The 21031-nt window shown below is 37.5% G+C and overlaps 1 pseudogene; it reads right to left on the bottom strand.

Moving 5' to 3' along the window:
- Nucleotides 1–414: 414 nt before the first annotated feature.
- On the bottom strand, nucleotides 415–20796 carry LOC149228541 (putative RNA-dependent RNA polymerase SHL2 pseudogene; annotated as a pseudogene).
- Between the last annotated feature and the right edge of the window lie 235 nt (nucleotides 20797–21031).

Raw genomic sequence — 21031 nt, 5'->3', positions numbered from 1 at the left:
GATGAGGATATGTGTAAAACAAAATGTCCTAAAATTTATTCACAAGATTCAGTATTTACAACCACTTCCCATTTGTGGACATATGTACATTTTTGACTTTGACTATGAAATCTCATCAACAATACGAGAGTTGACTACATTAAAGTTTATTAGAAAGTATTGGAAATTCACAAATGAATCCTTGTCAAACAAGAATTAGTTCAATATAAACTATACAAGTTTTCCATGATTTTAACGTTAAAAACTTAATGCTTCAATTTTCAACCGAAAAAGAATGAATTGGTTTTATATGGTAACTGGATGCTTTATTTTTTAGTGACAGGATAAAATAATGGAAATCCCCGATTGAACCATTTATGCAGCCATAGATAGTCAAATGTTTCCAAACGCAAATTAAAACTAGTAATAACAAGACTAAATAAACATAACTCCTAATATATTGCAATGTCTAACTAAACGATGCCAGCAAAGCCAAGGAAGATAAAATTTATATACCTCAATTTTAATAGGCCCTTTTTATCCTTTCACTTCACTGGCATTATAGTCCATTGGCTCCCAACTCTCACCACTGGGAGGCATGCGGATAGAGTCCCAAGAAAAAAGGTTAATATATCCATCAAGATCACTTACAAAAGCTTCATTTGGATGTTTCCTATGCCCATTCTGTGGGAAAACCAATCAATCGACTAAATGTTGCAAACTAGGAGAATCTACAACTTCTAGAATATGAACATCACCTAGATGTAGGCAAGGATTCTTGGCCATAATCACCTTGCCTCTTACATTTTTGAAATTGTTTTACTATCTCCATAGCTTGATATTCCATGTTTGAGAAAACAACCCTCCAAGGGTGGCCTTGAAACTTTGATGAAACAGTTCCCATATTCCAACTCCCCTATTTCATCTAGGGAATCCATTAACCACCTACCTTGGTGAACAAAAATTCTACATTTTGTCAAAAGCTCTTCTAATTACACCTCTTATACAAGAAACCATTTCTTTTAAATGAGCTTCAATCTATGATGTAAAACCAACACTAAGCATTATTGCAACAATGTTTTGAAAATCTCCTATGCATGATGTTGTCATTATGTCAAATTCCACTTCAACATTTTCAAGCATTTGACTGAGCTTTTCAATGATTGAATATTGTAAATTTCAAAAATCATTGTTAGGCACCAACAAGGATGATAATAAAGCAATAGCAAGGAAATGTGTCCAACTAATTATTTCAAACATTGTATCTTCAAATTCAACTTTATTCATATTTTGTCTCAATGAGAGATTAAATTTACATTGTTGTTCTATTGTCCAAGTTGCAACCAAACCTTTGTATCTACCATACTTGATCTCAAAGGATGAGGGAGGATTGAAATTCAACTACAAAATTTTAGCAAATTCCCTGGCAAGAACCGGTGTAATTTTTCCTATGCCATCAAAGAAGTTGAAACCATTCCATTTAATATCTAGAAGGTCCTCAACATGTTTTGGTGGAACTTCCACTATGAAATAGGTGGAAGAAAATGATTGAACCATGATTGTGGCATGCTTGGAAACATTGTATTTAGGGAATTTCTCCATCCACTTCTTAATTTATTGGACTATAATATCCTCCTCACTAGGAAAGAACCATGCAGAACAATCTCTCGATTGTTTCGAAGAGAATACTATAAACAAGTAGTAACGTCAACATAATTGAAAACCTTTATGGAGTATTTGCTTCACTCACTTAAAAATAATTGTCCTATATGTACTAGAACTAGAAGAAACTATTGAAAATACAACAAGAAAATCTCAGTTTGACTTTGCCTTGGTCAAACTAGAGAAAATTCAAATTTCTATTTCAATAGAAATCTTGGAGGTATTTTACTAAGGTGACATGGCACTTCTCACTTAGATAAATCAGATAATTTGAGTTGGGGAAGCTTGAGTTCAGTTTAGTATGATTGAGTGTTAATTTGTTAGCAATCTATTTCAGTTAAATTGAGTTATTGTCAGTTAAACTAGTTCTAATTGTCAGAAGAACTAGTGGAGGTCAAGTTGTGGAAGTGGAACTTCAACCACACTCTATGATCAACCAATTAACTAATTAATCAACCCAAAATAATTGTTGCATGCAGATAATTTGAGTTACCCAGTTAAGATGGAGATTCCAAGGTAGTTTACTATCATTTGGATCATATTCCCATGTGTACAAGTGGTGCATGAAGTCAGAGGAAGGACCTAGAGGAATTATGCAATTCAATAGTGGGAAATTCTTAAATAATAGGGACAATTTCCAAGTGGAACAATGTAAAGAAATAGGAGTTTGGAGGGCTTGAAAATTGGATAAGTGTCGGCCGGAGAGATTCAGTCAAGCAAATGGATAGAATATACACTTGCAGGGTGTGCTCAAGCTTGAGCAAGCATATGTATTTTATCTCTATTATTTGATTAATGCAATATATATAGTAAGGGATTTTGAGCAGTTGCTTTCCCCTTGATACATATCTGTGCATGTGTGATGTTTCCTTTTGCATGTCTATGATTTGTGTTCTAGATGGTGAATTAAATTCCACGGATCAGTAGAGTAGCTTCAAGTCTTGTGATTTAGTAAATTTCATGCGCAATTTTGAATCTACACATTAATTTCTACATGTCATCGGAGCTTGAATCACTATAGAGCATATATTTCAAAGTTTCCATTGCAGGAGATTCAAATTTTAAGATCAATGTTGTAGGTTTTCTTCAAGATTGAGAAGATGGATTTCAATGGACTAAGGCTAGAGTATTCGTTGAAAGGCACCTCAAAATTTGTTGCATGGAAGGAATGCTTGGAGGAAGTATTGCATGAAAACTGGCTGCTAGAATAAATCAAGAAAAATGTTGCAAAACCCGAATCATTTGATGCTCATAATATTTTTGAGTGGAAGAAATATGTGTCAAAGTCAAGGAGAATCATATTATAGGGAGTATGATATCATATTGTCTCGAATAACCACTAAAAAGAGACTCCGCTCGTGATGTGGAAAGCACTGACTGAATTGTTTGAGAACAATAGGAACTACAGGAAGTTGGCACTCAAGGACAAGATTCAAAGTATCAAGATGCAAAAGAATTACACAATTCCAAAATATTTGAGCAAGTTTACACAATGTCATGATGAACTTGTTGGGTCGATGTTAATGTCCCTAAAGAATACTTGGTATCTCTAGCCCTTTTGGGCCTTCCCAAGAGCTAGAATAGCTATTAAGGTTTAGTAAATGGTAGGGAGAAAATACCAAGTTGGGAGCGCATATGGTCTGACCTAGTACAAGAGGAAATAAGGAAGAATACCAAAGATGAGACTTCATCCAAGGGTGAGGATGAGGAGAATTGTTCCTTGGATGGAAAGGAAAAGAAGGGGAAAGGGAAGAAATCCCAATCTAATGCAGAATCTAGTCAAGGGGGAAAGAAGAAAGACTTGTCCAGAATCAAGTGCTCTCACTGTCACGAATTCAAAAACTATGCCACAAAGTGTCCACACAAGAAGATAAGAAAGAAGGCCTCAGGAGGAGAAACAGGTGAAGCCTTGGCTTCACAATTCAAGCTTGATTTCACTCCCATTGCATGCATGGCCAACACAGTGATGGGAAGCATGTGGTACTTGGAGAGTGGTGCCTAGTTCCATATGATGGGGAATAGAGACTTTTTTATTGAATTGGAGGAGAAAGATCTCCAAATGCACATTGAGATGGGAGATGATGGAAGGTACAACACTACCAAGAATGGTACAATCACCTTTTATAGGGAGTCAGGATCCCTCTCAGAATCAAGGATGTGATGTTTGTTTAGGGTCTAAAGAAGAATCTTGTCTCTGTTGCAGTTTTGGAAGACCATGGTTATTGTTATCACTCCAGGAAGCTCTCCTAGGTTGTAGCTTGGAGATGCATGGTAACATATAAATCTTCAATATTGTTCTCTGAACTATTGGAATGGATGATGGTCTGAATCAAGCCAGATGACTATTTCAACTCTGTTTTCACTTAAGACATGCATGAACACCCTCAACTTTACAAGGCTCTAGACCACTAATTCTCAATAGTTCATAGATTCAGTGGATAGATGGAGAATACTGACTGTACCAGAAGACACATACATAAACACATATGAATGGCCAGCTATAGGGAGTAAATGAAGCTTGCAAATCTAATTTGTCAATGCAAAGATAAGATGACAGTTATCTGGCATTAGACACAGAAGAAAACATGAATAACCTATTCAAGTGCAAGCTTAGAATAGAAGAAAAATGGAAATTGAACATGTAACAACAAAAGAAGCTTATATTTCTAGAATGAAGATGAGAAGCTAGAGTAGTAGAGTATCCACAGTCCCTAAAAGTTGAAGCCTTGTTACTCTGAACTTTCAAATATTTATAGGCTCGAGAGGTCTTAATCTATCCCTTTTGTCTTTAATGACTCGATTCCATGAATAAACACGCATGGGCTCAGAGGTCTCTTTCTCTAACAAAATATTAGCCAAATTCTGGTAATCTTGTTGCACTATCAAGGAGCTCTTTTGTGCCAACGATGCTCCATGATCATTTGTTGGTTTGGCTGTGTTGCACTATTGTCTTTCCCCTTCCAGCCTTCTGTCTCCTGGTCTCTGTCTCCTGGCCTCTGTTCCGTTATGGAATGGGTCTTTGGGCCTTTGAAATCCTTTCAAATACTAACGATGACTGTTTTCCGTTTAATACAAAAAAACGCTGCTACACTGTAAAATCTTGCCAAGCCCCGTTTATTTCATACTTCAAAAGTCCTTAAACACTGTATGTTCCTCTATCGGGTTTGTTCCCAATCGCAGTCGCCTATCGCAAATGGCCAGTTCCCAGTCTTCCCTTTGTATTTTGAAATACGTTGGAAACACTGGAAATACATTAAAAATGGCTCATGATGGACTTCAAATTTTATATATTTCCCTTCACAAACCCTTTCGGGTTCGGGTCTTATCGCATATCGCAAGTTGCTTAGGTCCTGCTCCAAGGTTCCCCTTTTTATTTTAGAAATGCGTTCAAACTACGAAAATGCATTAAAAATGACTTTCCTGCGGATCTCAAAATCCATGTAATAATGCCTATATAGTCGTCGGGTCTGGTTCATCGGATCATATATATAAATATACAAACACCCCGCACCATAATGTTTCCCCGATTGCGATCTACTGATGCGATTGATCACAATTGCATATTTCTCATGCCCTGGGCCAATGGTGAGCGCTCAGTTGTGTTCTCCGATAGCGATCTTGTGATGCAATGTGGGTCGTCGATTTGCGCGCTTGATCGATGGTCCACGTTGCATCACCGATCACCATCGCAAGTTTCATATGGTCTGCGATGATATCCGTTGGTTGCCACCGTCGATTGCGATCCGCCGACTAAATCTGGACCATTGATCGGCCAGATCTGACGGCTACTGTGCATTCATTCCTCAAGCCTCTGCTGCTCTGTTTTTTTACTTCTTCCTTGGGATTTTGACTCCCGATAGTGTTTTTCCGCCTGTTTGAAGGTTTTTCTCTTGCGATTATTTCAATCTTTTAAATGATTTTCAAAGACTCAGAGAGTGTTTTGGATCTACATGGCACTGCACCTCAGGGGCTAACACTGGCTTCTTCTGGGGATGAAAACCTCCCTATGAGGTTTCAAGAATCACAAACCGATGCCTTTCCTGTAAAACCAAAATCAAATCTATCTTCTAGTGTTCCATTGGGCATGGAGTTTATTTTGCATAGAAAATAAAAACTGAAAAACATATTTACAATATCAAGGCTTTAAAGCCTTAAATGAAATAAAGTTTCAAGAACCGCCCATTGACTGGGCCACCAAAAACATCTTCTCCTTCCAGACTGCGCAGAATAAAGGTATTGTTCTACTGAATTTGAGCGATGAAAAACGGACCTGTCCATAAGGAGTTAAACTTACCATGATTACCTTTCTTTTCCTTCAATGCATCCCATTTGAGAACCTAGTCACCAACTTGGAAATTGTCCACTTTTGCCTTCTTATCAAAGGTTTCTTTGATTTTCTTCTGATGAACTTTTGACTTCTCAACTAGTTGCTCTATGATCTGTTGTAATTCAACCAGGTTATTCATTTCATCCTGCTCTTCTTAAAATAATATGGCCACAGGGAGAATCAGCTGGATAGGAAAAACAACATTAGCGCCATAAAATAGCTTAAATGGAGAATTTACTATGGAATTCTTGTTGGTAACTCTGTCAGCCCACAGTGCAAACTTCAACTTGGAATCCCAGCTCTTTTTGTTGTCCTCCAACAATTTTTTTGATTATCCTTACAAGACTCTTGTTAGATGATTCTGCCAGGCCATTTCCTTGAGGATAATATGAGGTAGAATGCACCAATTGAATGCCCATGGATTTGCACATATCCACCAATTCTTTTGCCTTGAAAGTTGTTGCATTATCAGTGACTAGTTTGGTTGGGAAACCAAATCTAGTGAAAATATTCTCATTCAAGAACTTGATGACAACTTGATGATTAGCATTCTTAGTGGGTATAGCCTCAATCCATTTGGTGAAATAATCAGTGGCTAACAAGATCTATTTGTGCTGGCCACTGGAATGTGGATTAATCTCACCTATGAAGTCCAAGCCCCACTGCTAGAAGGGACCATTGATGTGTACTGGCTTCAAGGGCAGAGATTTCAGCTGTTGTCTTCCTACAAACCTCTGACATTTGTCACAAGATTTCACAAAAGAAAACACATCAGAGAACAGAGTAGGCCAATAATACCCAGCTCTCAGGATTTTGTGGGTTGTGGTTTTCCAATAATGATGCCCTCCACAGATGCTAGAATGGAACTGGTGTATGACTTCCATAGATTGTCCTTTATCTAGACATCTCAAGAGGATTCTTGATGGGTCTTTCTAATAAAGCAGGTTTTTATTAATGCAGAATTTGGCTGATATGAGCTTAATGGCCTGGGCTTGACTCAAGCTAAGCCCTGGAGGAACTTCTAGCTTCTGCAAAAAAAAGAGCTATGCTGGAATACCATTCACAGTTGGCTAGATTTTCAACTAGAGACTTATTTTTCTCTTTCTCTTCTGCTGCTTCCTTTGTCTATTGATCACCTGAATTTGTACCCATGCAATTGATGTCTAACAAACTGCAATTTTCCTTAGCCATAAGTTTAGCCAAGCCCTGGTCTTTGACAAGCTTAGTGGGCTTCACCTCTATGTTAAAATCTATGAATTTTGCAATCTATTTAGCTCTCTTTCCATCAATATCTGGTTGAGTTAAGACATCTTTTACTGAGGCTGAAGGTACATATGCAACCACTTTGGAATGTAGAATATAAATTTTGAATGCCTTTAGAGATTTTATGAGAGCATAAGCTTTTTTTTCAATAATGTCATACCTTAGTTCAGCATCCCTCATAGTTTTGCTGAAAAAGGCCACGGGGTGCTCTATGCCTCCATCATTTTTCTGCAACAGAACTGCGACAAGTGTATCATAAGAGGCAAAAGAGAAGATATAAAACTCACTGGTGTAATCTGGATTAGAGTGGGAGCTTCCATGATAGCTTTTTTGATGGCTTCAAAAGAGTTTCTTGTAGCATCTGTCCATTTTATTTATGATCCTTTCTTCAGCATGGAAGTGATGTGCTTTACTAGCTCGGCAAAGTTTGGAATGAACCTCCTTAAAAAGTTAATCTTACCCAGGAAGGATTGAATGTCCCTTTTTGACCTTGGGATGGACAATGTTTGAATTGCTTGAACTCTTGCTAGATCAATCTTCACACCTTCAGCAAAAACAATATGTCCCAGAAGTTTGCCTTCTTCTAGAGCAAACTGTGACTTCTTTGGGTTCATAGAAATTCCAAACTGTTGGCACTTAAGAAACACCTTCTTCAAATGTTGCAAATGGTCCTTGTGAGTGCTGGAAAAGACTGTTATTTCATCAACGTAAATAAGGACAAACTTGTCCTTCTCTCCCACAAAGGCTATGTCCATGGCCCTCTGAAAAGTAGCCCCAACATTCATCAGTACAAAAGGCATCTTGGAGTACATGAAAGTGCCCCAAGGAGTAGTGAAGGCGGTCTTTTCCTGATCTTCTAGATGTACAACAATCTGATTGTAACTTGAAAATCCATCTAGGAAAGACATGACTCTAGCCCCTGAAACTTTTTGCAGCAAGTATTCCGTCTTAGGCAGGGGGTAGTTGTCTTTTTTAGAGCATTTGTTCAGATTTCTGAAGTCAACACAAAGCCTGATTTCTCCATTCTTCTTTCTTACTACCACAAGGTTAGCTATCCACTTTGAATACCTTAGGGGAACTATGATCTTGGCATCCAACAACTTCTTTATTTCTTTCTCAATCAAAGGTAATGAGAGAGGGCTGATAGGTCTTAGTTTCTGCTTAAAAGGGATGGTGTTCTTTTCCAATGGAATCTTATGTTGAATGATGTTTGTGTCATAGGTTTTAAGATCACTGCATTCCCAAGCAAAAATATCAGCAAATTGCTTCATCAGGGTGCCATACTCGGAACTCTGGGTAGAAGACAATTGAGTGGACAGATTTATGTACTTCGGATGGGTTGGACTCCCTATATTATGTTTATGAACAATAGACTCATTTTCTTTTTTGGCAGGTTTATAAGGTACATCGTTATGATCAAACAGCTTCTCTAGAGGCACCGGTCCTTTGGGTATATGGTTACTAGGCAGCTGGACAATTCTTTCCCAGCCAATCTCATCCTTTAGCTTGGACTGGTTGCATTCTTCCATGGTTTCGTTTTCTTGGTCGATGTGCATTTCAGAAAATTCCTCGAATTGTAAAAATCTATTAATTTCATCATTGTCTTCAAAAAATTTCCAATATTTGACATTGTCAGGCACAGATGGTCTATATTTCACCTAAACTTCATAAGTCAATTTAGGAGGCAAAGGAGGAATAAACACGCTAGTAGACACAGCAAGGGAATCAGCAAGTTGGTTTTTCATTCTTGGGATGTAAGAAATGCTGAAAATATTAAAAGATTCCTTAAGCTTCCATACCTCATCTTTGTATGCTTTCAGCCTTGGATGCTTTTCTTGGAACATTTTGTTGACTTGTTGAATGATCAGGTTTGCGTCTCCAAACACTTTCAGACCTTTGATGCCCATTTCTTTAGAAGCATTTAAGCCCAACATCAAGGCTTCGTACTCTTCTATGTTATTCGTGACATGAAAAGTTAATTTGAAAGATAAATGAATGCATTCCTGTGTGGGGGACACAAGGACTACACCCGCCCCTGTAGCTTCCTTAGAGCAAGCTCCATCAAAGAACATGTCCCAAATTTGTGGGCCTTCTTCCTCTGTGATCTGGCAAACTGGTTTCTTAAGATGCATGGAGGCCAACTAAGATTCTTCAATATAAAGAATACACGCTCCAAAATCAGTGTTGACAACATAGATGGGATGATTAGTGGGATTCCTTTCATCAATGATGATATAAGCCAACTGAGCTTCTTTGTATAATCTCCTGCTTTCGCCTCCAAAAACTAGGACAGTGGCGTAGGACAGATCATTTTGTAATGTTCCACCTAATCTCTTGATCAAACCTCTAGAAAGCAACATGCAAAACTTGGGGGGTACATCTGCTACCACAATATCCATCATCATGCTCTTCATGGGCAACTGAGACAAAGTGATGGCTAGGTCCTTGATTAATCCCAGACATTTCACTTTTCTAGAGTCAAAAGAAAACAAGTCATGATAAGGCTTGGTAATGTCAAGACCCAACTCATCCATGACAGCCTTGGGCATTAGATTATGGCTGGCTCCAGTGTCTAGAAGGTAGTTTTGAATGGTTTTGTCATGAATAGTCAGAGAGACATAGAATGATGGGGAGTTGTCCTCATAATTTTCAATCATTGGGTTGAGAACAACAGCTGGTTTGTCATTTTGTAGATTTAAATAGTCAGTGGAGGCTTGGATGGCTTTAGGCTCAAGGGCCTCGAGGATAGATCTCTTGAAGGACTCATTCTCCACTAGTTCAATCAGAGGTATAGGTATTCTTAGCTTCTGAATTTCTAATTGAAAACTAAAAGGAGAAGGAGACTTGTCAAGGCCTCTTACCTCGTGAGTTGGAGCTTTGAGGGTGATGGCATCAACTGCCAGTCGCTTCTGCTTATTAGCTTGTTGTACTTCAGGGACAACAACTATTTGAATAGGAGTTTCCTTGGCATTATTCATCTTCGACCTCAGATTATATCTGTGCTAACCTTCAGTTTGCAGAACAACTTCACCATCCCATTCTTGGTTGATTTGGTCATTGAATAACGAATTTTCATAGGCAGCTGAGGTAAAAAGGAGGCACTGCCTTTGTCTTCCAGACAATGGATCTCATCATCTTCTTCAAAATTCTCTTCTTCCAGGAAAGGGGTCTTCACCCTTTGGTCTTCATTGGCATCTTTGCCTCTTTGCAAAATCTACAACTGCGCATTAGCTCTTCTATATGGATTTGGATTTCTAGGAGCAAAGGTATTAGGAACTCTTCCTTTCCCAGGGTGCTGCTCAACCTTTAATTTGGAGATTTTAGAGGCTAATGACTCTATCATCTTGGTCATTTTATCTATCTTTGGATCTAAAGATGATGAAGACTCACCCTTCTATCTCCTTCTATAGACATTTCCCTTGAGCTTCTCTACGACCATGATGTTTGATTCTACTTCCAAGGCTACATCCTGCATATCAGCCAAAGTAGCACATCACCTCTCCCTCAACAGTAGATAGAAGTCAAAATCAAAGGCATTGGCATAGGTGAGTTTAGCAGAGGTAGTGGTGGGTTTTACTTCAGCTGGTATCCTGCTGTACATGTGGTTAAATCTCTTATTGAAATTAAACAACAACTCACCATTTTGCCTCTTTAAGTTCCCAAACTCGGTGTGGTAGTAGAGTAGATCCTTCTTATCCCCCCAATTCTTTAGGAATGCATCATCTAAAGCCTCAATATCTTCTATAGATCTTGGGGTCAGTTCTCTGAACCATTTTCTAGCCTCTCCATCTAGGTTTTGGACAAAGACTCTCATCCACACATCATCTTCACTAATGTCCAGGTTATCAACATAGCTATAGAATGATTCAAGATGTTCCTCAACTATAACACCTTCAGTCCTAGTGAACTTAGGCCTATACTTATGATATTCTCCAATAGGCATGGCATTCAAAGGAGTGGGTAATACTAGAGGTCCATACCTAGTAGCTATGATTCTTTCCATTTTGGTAGGTTGTGGACCTACCATAGTTGTGGTAGCTCTAAGGGTACTGGAAGTCTGAATGACAGAGGGTTGAGGAGTGACTGATAAGACTAAAGGAGTATGATGGATAGGAGGAGAGGTTTCCTTTGGGCTTGCAACAAAAGGAGAACCTAAAGAATAAGGAGCTTTATGAATCTCTGAGATTTTTTCTTCACTGCTAGTATTATATGCTATACTCTCGACATGTATTTGTTTTATGACAGAATTTTCTTGAAGAGATATAGAATATTGTTTAGATTTACCTGAACCTGATGCTCCTTTCTGCAATACCTTTCTTTCTTTGATGATTTTTTCACGGTCAGGTACTGAGTCAACTTGTGGCTTCTGAGGATTTCTCGGAGTATGCCCCACAAACTGAGCCAGAACTATGAAGTGGAGTCGCCAAGAGGTTCGTCCTCCAGTAGAGTTGCTATAGTAGAGTTTCTAGATAGATGATTACAACCGAGAAAGTGCCCAGCCTTTGTCTATCATCAAAGCTGGATCTGTGTCGACTCCCAGGGAAGCTGAGCTTTAGTCTCCTATCCCCGGCAACAGCGCCAATTATGTTATCACTCCAGGAAGCTCTCCTAGGTTGTAGCTTGGAGATGCCTGGTAACATATAAATCTTCAATATTTTTCTCTAAACTATTGGAATGGATGATGGTTTGGATCAAGTCAGATGACTATTTCAACTCCATTTTCACTCAAGACATGCATGAACACCCTCAACTTTACAAGGCTTTAGACCACTAATGCTCAATAGTTTATAGATTCAGTGGATAGATGGAGAATACTGACCGTACAGCAGATGCATACATAAACACATATGAATGGCTAGCTACAGGAAGTAAATGAAGCTTGCAAATCTAATTTATCAATGCAGAGATAAGATGACATTTATTTGGCATTAGACACAAAAGAAAACATGAATAACCTATTCAAGTGCAAGCTTAGAACAGAAGAAAAATGGAAATTGAACATGTAACAACAAAAGAAGCTTATATTGCTAGAATGAAGATGACAAGCTAGAGTAGCAGAGTATCAGGGAAAATTTTAAGAACCCCCCCTAAATTTATAAATATAATAAATGGGCGAATCTCCATGATATATAGGAAAAATGGAAGGTGATTTTATCAATAATATAATATGTATATATAATTTTTTGGCGAATCTCTCACCAGGCATGGCGAATATTTTACTCAATTATAAAATCTTGTAAGATCTTGGCGAGTCTTTCACTAAATAATAAAACTTTGTAAAGTCATAGTGAATCTTAGCATAGGCTACATGCTGGTTTAATTCCCCCATTTAAATAGGCTACATTCCAGGTGAATACCATGGGTCAATACCATGTGCCATTTTGGTGAATACCATGGGTCAATACCATGTGCCATTTTATTTTTATTAATTCTAATATTAGGGTTAATAATGATTTTTTGCATGGTATTAATAACAATCTAGTCCATGGTATTTGTCCCATAGTATTTTGGCCATAGGCTTCACCTAAATATAACCTTTTTTTTGAGTGTTCGTAAATATAAGGTGACTTATGGAGTAAATATAAAAAAATGTTTTGTTTGTTTACCATACCTCTGGTTTATTTATATTTTTATTAATTTACCATACCTCTTTTACAAATATGGTATTTGGCCCATAGGATTCACTTAAATAAAACCTCTTTCTTGAGCCTTCATAAATAGAACGAGGGTTATGGACTAAATATAAAAAGAGGTTTTATTTATTTACGATACGTCTAGTTTATTTATATTTTTATTTATTTACCATACCTTTTGAGTAACTATAAAAGGACGTTTTATTTATTTACCATACCTCCACTTTACTTATATTTTTATTTGTTTACACCCTTACATGTATATAAGGTGACTTATGGAGTAAATATAAAAAATGTTATATTTATTTACCATACCTCTCATTTATTTATATTTTTATTAATTTACCATACCTCTTTTATAAATATGGTATTTGGCCCATAGGATTCACTTAAATAAAACCTATTCTTGAAAATGGGCGAATGGATTCACTTAAATAAAACCTATTCTTGAAAATGGGCGAATGGAAGGTTGTAAGTTCTAATTTCAAGGGCTAAATTTACCTTTTTTACCCTCTCCCTTAAAATAAGGTGGGCTATTTGAGGTGATTTGTAAAAATGTACTATGATACAAAATATTCGCCCACTAAAAATTTAAAACCCCTTAATTTCGCCAAAGGGCGAACATTCGCCCCTAAAATTATCCTTGCAGAGTATCCACAATCCCCAAAGTTGAGCCCTTGTTACTTTGAACTTTCAAATATTTATAGGCCTTTCACAATGCTCTCAAGCCTTCTGAGGCTCAAGAGGTCTTAATCTATCCCTTCTGTCTTTAACGACTCGATGCCATGACTAGACACGAATGGGCTCAGAGGTCTCTTTCTCTAACAACATATTAACCAAATTCTAGTAATCTTGCTACCCTGTCAGGGAGTTCACTCGTGCCAATGATGCTCCATGATCATTTGTTGGTTTAGCTGTGTTGTGCTGTTGTCTTTCCCCTTTCGACCTTCTATCTCCCGGTCTCTATCTCCTGCTCTCTGTTCTGTGATGGAATGGGTCTTCGGGCCTTTGAAATACTTTCAAATACTAACAATGATTGTTTTCCATTTAATATAGAAAAATGCTACAACAATGTAAAATCCCGCCAAGCTCTATTTATTTCAGACCTCAAAAGTCCTTAAACACCATCTGTTCCTCTATCGGGTCCGTTCCCAATCACAGTCGCCTGTTGCAAATGGACAGTTCCCAGTCTTCCCTTTGTATTTTGAAATATGTTGGAAACACTAGAAATACATTAAAAATGGGTCATGATGGACTTCAAATTTTATATATTTCCCTTCACGAACCCTTTTGGGTCCGAGTCTTATCGCTTATCGCAAGTTTCTTAGGTCTTGCTCCAAGGTTCCCCTTTGTATTTTATAAATACGTTCAAACTGTGAAAATGCATTAAAAATGACTTTCCTGCGGATCTCAAAATCCATGCAATAATGCCTATATAGCTGTCGAGTCTGGTTCATCAGATTGCAGATATAAATATATAAAAACCTTGTGCCATAATGTTTCCCCAATTTCGATCCACTAATGTGGTTGATCGCAACCGCATATCGCTTATGCGCCGGGCCAATGGTGAGCACTCTGTTGTGTTCTCCGATAGCGATCCTGCGATGCGATGTGGGTCGTCGATCTACACGCTTGATCGATGGTCCACGTTGCGTCATTGATCGCCATCGCAAGTTTCATACCATTTGTGCTGATATCCACCGGTTACCACTGCCGATTTTGATCCGCCGACTAGATCTGGACCGTTGATCGGCCAGATCCGATGTCTCCTATGTATTCATTCCTCAAGCCTCCGCTACTCTATTTTTTTACTGCTTCCTTGGGTTTTTGCCTCCCGATAGTGTTTTTCCGCCTGTCTGAAGGTTTTTCTCTTGCGATTATTTCGATCTTTTAAATGATTTTAAAAGACTTAGAGAGTGTTTTGGATCTACTTGGCACTACACCTCAGGGGCTAACAGTTATGATGTGATCTTCAACAAAGAAAAGACATTCCTGAGTGATTTGTAATTATGAAAACTTGAAGGTGATATACAAATTTCAAGTGAAATTTTATGTATTTTGGGTAATGGATCAAGTTACAAAACACATAAAAAATTGATTTTTAAACTTAGTTAATAGCCAAAACAGAGATAAAATGCCATATCAGAAACACATAACAACAAACATGATAAAGGAGTTCACCCCTCTCCTGGGCTACATCTCCTAGTCCAACTTCTAATGCAAGGCATCTTTCATTAAGTGCTCAAATTTGTGTTTACAAGCATTTACAATGATCAAAATGCAAAAATGATGTCTCCAATGGATCTAAAACTGTAAAAAACCTCCATCTGGGCTCTTTCTGCACATCATTTGGCCAAAAACTAAGAAAGTTATGCTTCTTCCAAATTGTTTCCCATTTTTCACAACTAACCATTCTCTAATTTGGCCCACACCTGCCCTGAGTGCCCCAAACTCAGAATCAACACACTAACCTGGCCTACAATCCCGCCCAATGGGTGAAATTTTGATATAGTTAAATGTTCCATTCACCCCTACTTTACAAATTTTGTGGTCGTATGCGGGCACGTGCCCAAGGGTTCACCCACCCCATCGACCGACCCCCAACGAATTAGATACGGGTCATATAATGGCGCATATGACTAGGCTTGGTGCAGAAATTCCCACACATGCCAAATTTATGAAGGTCGTGGTCATATTAGGGTGCATGTGCCCTGGGGCTGGCCCCCTCCAAATCTCTCGCAACAGTTACATGGTGTCCTCCGTTGACAGGGGTGTGGCCATAGGGCTGGGGCTAAGACCTATCCCTTAGTCATGCCCCATGGTTATGTGGGCACGGGGATTAGGGTTGGGGCTTAGCCATGGCCCCAACCACCAAACATAAAATGCACCAAATTTAAATGAAACCCGTGACCTTAGGTTGTTAAGTAACATGTGTGATGGTGCGATGGTAGTTGGTATTACTACTCAGTGGAAGGTCTATTGTTCAAATATTGTGGGGTGTTTTAGCCCCCATACAAAATTTAACTGCCACCTGGAGGCCATGTGGCAACCTCCCATTGGTCCATTTGGCCTCCCACCATTGGTCCTTCCAAAACACAGTCAGCTCCAAATATTTATAAAAAAATTGTACCCACCAATTTAAAAATAAAAAATATGAGCCAATCAAAATTAACCATTTTTGGACCAATTTGGAGAGGCCAAGTGGCAATGTGCCACTGGGCCAAAATGTACAATCACCTTGTCAATTCTTCAAATTTTTACCTCTTTGAGAATTCGATCAAAACACAATATTAGGAGCATATGATATCGGTTTTTAACGATTCAAGTTGCCATGGGTTCAATTCACTGAGATCTATCCAATGGTACAATTTTTAAGATATATTGAGCACTAAATTAATCCATTGGGTCACTCCTCCCCATTGGAAGCTTTTGGACCTCAAAAATACTATTTAGCTTTGATTGGATTTGTGCCTTTGAGACCAACACGAAGGTACTCCACATTACCTCATTTTGAAGTTCTTGTTCTTTTGTCAAGGATGGTATCTTGTTGCAATTCTTCAAGAAATTCTAGAGAGAAATATTCTATTGAAGGAATTTGAACATGCTCTCCTTGATCATCAATCAAAGGAGGATCATATAATCTCAAATTCTCAACATTAACAATTGCATACATTTGCATATAAGGAAGCAAATCCAAACGAAAGGAATTTTTACCAATCTTTTCTAGAATCTTAAAAGGTCCATACCCTATTGGTTTTAGTTTTTTTTACCTTCTCCTTTAAGCCTCCCCTTGCTAATGTAAATCCAAACTTCATCTCCAATTTGAAAACTATGGTCAACACAATGCTTATCATGCCTTGTCTTGTACTTGGCTTGGCTCTTTTCCAGTTGTTCTTGAACCATCTGATGCACCAATTGAACTTGTTCAATGAATCACTTGGCCTTATCAATGTCACTATGACCATCAATAGAAAAATCTTTCCCAAAGATAAAATCTGAAGGATATTTTGGTAAGTAACCAAAGCATGCCTCAAATGGAAATATTTGAGTCGATGAACGCTTTGCCTGGTTATAAGCATGGTGAATGTAGTGTAAGTGTTCATCCCAAAGCTTGGGATGTTTGCTGCAATAACCATGAAGAAGACGTACTAGCGTTTTGTTCACCACTTCTGTCTGACCATCGTTTTATGGATGTAATGTTGTGCTCTTTCTCAACTTGGTGTCCATGAGTTCCCATAATTTTGACCAAAATTTCCTGACAAATCGAGAATCTTGATAAGAAATAATGGATTTGGGAAACCCAAAATGTACCCATACATGTTGAAAGAACATTTTTGTAGTCTGTTCAACTATAACCAACTTCTTACAAGGCATCAAAATAGACATCTTGCCGAAACAATCTAGCACAACATAAAGATAATCAAGACTTTTTTAGACATAGACAGTCCTCCTACAAAGTCCATAGAAACACTTTCCCAAGGACGGGAAGGCATTGGAAGTGGAGTATACAATCCTAAATTTCTATTGTTAGGCTTACTTGTATCACATAAAGAACATCCTCTTACATATCATGACACACTTTCATTCATTCTAGGTCAATAACGATACCTTTGTAATTGTTTCACCATCTTGCCTACACCAAAATGGTTAGCAATAAGAGAAGTATGCGCTTCCCTTATGATGTTGACTCTTTCACCCTGTGGAATGCATATCTTTCCAAGATGATACAAAATTTTATGATGCACATGGTAATCAATTCCTCTACTTTGTTTCCTTGACACAAAGTTTCATATACATCTTTAAAGTCATCATCTAAAGCATACTATTCAACATAGCTCTCATGCATGATAGAATTATTCTTAAGAATAACTAAAGCACTAACAATTGGTATAGAAATCATGTCAACAACCTTCTTATAGATACCTTTCTTATACCTTATCACCAAGTGGAATTGCTACAAGAAACCCATCCATCTGAAGTGCATCACTTGATGTAGCTTAGTTTGTGATTGCAAGTATTGCAATGGTTGCTGATCAACGTGAATAATAGTTTCCTTTCCCATCAAATAGTGTTTCCACTTTTTCACACTTTATACCAATGGAAAGAGTTCCTAGTCATATGTATGATAGTTAATTATTGCACCATTAAAAGTTTCAAAATGATAACATAGGGGATTACCATGTTGCATCAAGACTGCTCCCATGGCACAGTCACTTGCATCTATTTGGATATCAAATGGTTGTCTTAAATCAGGAAGTGCAAGAATTGGAGTTGTGCTGATTCTCTCCTTCAATGCATCGAAGGCTTTCTGCTGCTTGCCTCCCCACTGAAATACCCACTTTATGCTTGTCAAGGCATGTAATGGAGATGCAATTGAAGAAAAGTTAGAAATGAACTTTCTCCAATATTGGGCTGCTACCAAAAAGATTCTAACCTTAGTTACATTATTGGGCTTGGGCCAGTCTACAATTAATTTGACCTTTGAGGGCTCTATCTTCAATTCACCCCCTCCAACAATATGTCCCAAATACACTAATGAGGTCTTTCCAAACTCACATTTTGACATATTTAAAAACAATTTTTCTTTCTTCAATACATCTAAGACTTGCCTAACATGCCTAGAATGTTCTTCATGGGTTTTACTAAATATCAATATGTCATCTAAGTAGTCAATTAAAAAATCATTAAGAAAAATCCTTAAGACATCATTCATAACTCTCATGAATGTTGCAGAAGCATTACAAAGCCCAAATGGAATAACCAACCATTCAAACAAACCTTGCTTTGTTTTGAAAGTTGTCTTCCATGTGTCTCCTTCAACAATCCTAATCTGATGATAACTAGTTCTCAAGTCCAACTTAGTGAAATACACAACATATTTCAACTAATCAAGTAAATCATCAATTCAAGGAAGAGGGTAACAATTATTTACCGTAATCTTGTTCAAGGCTCTAAAATCTACACACATGCGCCATGTACCATCTTTCTTTGGTACTAAAACAATTGGTGACCTGCATGGTGATGTGCGTGGTCTAATGATCCCTTTGTTAAGAAATTCTTGGATTTCTCTTTTGATTTCTTCATTCTTCATGGCTGGCATCCTCTACATGCCAATGTTTGGAAGAGGACAGTCTTTCTGCAATTGGATCTCATGTTGGATTCATCTTTTAGGAGGAAATCCTTTGGGTTTCTGAAACATCTCATCATAGGTGTTAATAACATCATACAAATCAGATTTTAACTTTGCATCACATCCTTGGAAGGCTTCATTTTCAACATTATCTTTTTTTTAATCATCAAGAGTACAAAGTTATTACTAGCATTAACAAGCCTTTTCATTTGTCCAACATTCACAAGTGATAAATTCAACTTCTTGCTATGTGCTCTAACAATGTACTCAACCCCATATTTAAACAAGTGATATTTGTTCTCATGGCGATGAAAGATGGCTCTCCTATCATATAGATATGGGCTTCCCAAAACAATACCACAAATGTCAAGTGGAATGACATCAAGCTCTACCTCATCTATAAAATTTGCAGTGATGGAAAATCTCAATTTACATATTTTTGTCACATGCAATTTTGCATTGTCACATATCCAACCTAAAGGATAAGGTTTAGGATGTGGAGTGGTTTCCAAATTCAATTTCTTAACAATGTCTTCAGAAATAAGGTTTTCTTGTGATCCACTATCAAATAATGTATCTATCTTGGTATGTTTTGAAATGACTCTAATGTGGAAAAGCTCCATTCTTTATTTTTCATTTTGAGTTTCAATGGGTTTGCTAGAAGAACTAGTACTTGCAATTGAATCCTTACCTTGTAATCCCATGGCTATGATTTTTGTTTCATCTCTGGAATCAGATCCTAGATCTTGTTGTGTAGTTGCAACAATCTTTTCTTTCTCCTTGTTATTAAAATTTTTGGGTCTAATATTAGGATAAATTTTCCAACAATGGTCTGCATCATGGCCTTCTTTAGAAAAAGTTTACATGTGAGTTTTTCTCCTTCTTTCTTGACTGAATCATTCTTTTTATCCTTTCCTTTAAACTTCCCTTTTCCTTTTTCTCCAAACTTGAATGACTTCTCACTAGTTTCTTTAGAAACTTTTTTCCCTCTTGCTTCTAAATGAGTTGCTTGTACACAAACTTCATCTAGTTTTGTAGTGTTAAACATGAGAATGGTGTGTCTCAAGTAACTATGTAATCCTCCAATGTATTTGAGTAAAGTTTCTTGAGAAGACAAATCTATACCCAAAATCAAAGCTCTTTTCCTAAATTCTTGAGTATAGCTTTGCACATCTTGTCCCTTATCTTGCCTAAAGTTTTTCCAATCCATTAGATCCTTTTGCATGTATGATAATGGATAAATTTTCCTTCTTATTGCAACAACAAAATCATTCCAAGAGGATAAAACCTTACCATGTTTATTTTTTATCTTGAGTTTTGGCTTCCCACCAAATAAGTGTTGCACCTTCCAATATAAGAGAAGCAGGCTGAATTTTGATCTTATCATCCTTGATTCTTTGTATCCTGCAATACACTTCAATATGATGAATCCAATTATCTAATTTCTCAAAATTTACCTCTCCACCATACATAGGAAATTCAAACTTAATGTCAAGCTTTAACAAAGTAGTTTTACCATGTATTTTTGGAGAATTTGGAGGTGTTTGTGAAAGGGTTGAAGAAGTAGGAGAATATGAGGATGAGGATGGAGGTGAAGGTGGTGGTTTGTCACTATTACCTCCATTCTCTTTTGGAGGCTTATCTCCTCCTCCATATTCTTTTGAAGGTTTTTAGCTCTCTCCATATAACCTTTAATTCCTCTCTTCATAAAGAACCTTTACCATTTCAGACATCTCGAAGAAAACTTTTTTGAAAGTTATTTCATCTTCAGACATCCCTTCAAGACCTTCTTCACGTGCCATGACTATTGAAGCTTCAAGCATGTTTTTTCTGCTTAAAACAATTTGAGATCTTGGCTCCACAAGTTCTCCTTCTTCACTTTTAAGCTTCAACCTTGTAAGCATCAGAAAAACACTTGCAAACAAAATCAAACCTTCACAAAACCTTGAGCTTTGATACCAAAATGATCTGTAATTGAAAACTTGAAGGTGATATATAGATTATAAGTGAAATTTTATGTATTTTGGGTAATGGATC

Source organism: Pinus tabuliformis, chromosome J (assembly GCF_031772625.1).
Source record: "Pinus tabuliformis cultivar Carrire ecotype Pingquan chromosome J, CPIR1, whole genome shotgun sequence".
Lineage (NCBI taxonomy): Eukaryota > Viridiplantae > Streptophyta > Pinopsida > Pinales > Pinaceae > Pinus > Pinus tabuliformis.
This window is presented reverse-complemented; position numbering and strand designations above follow the sequence as displayed.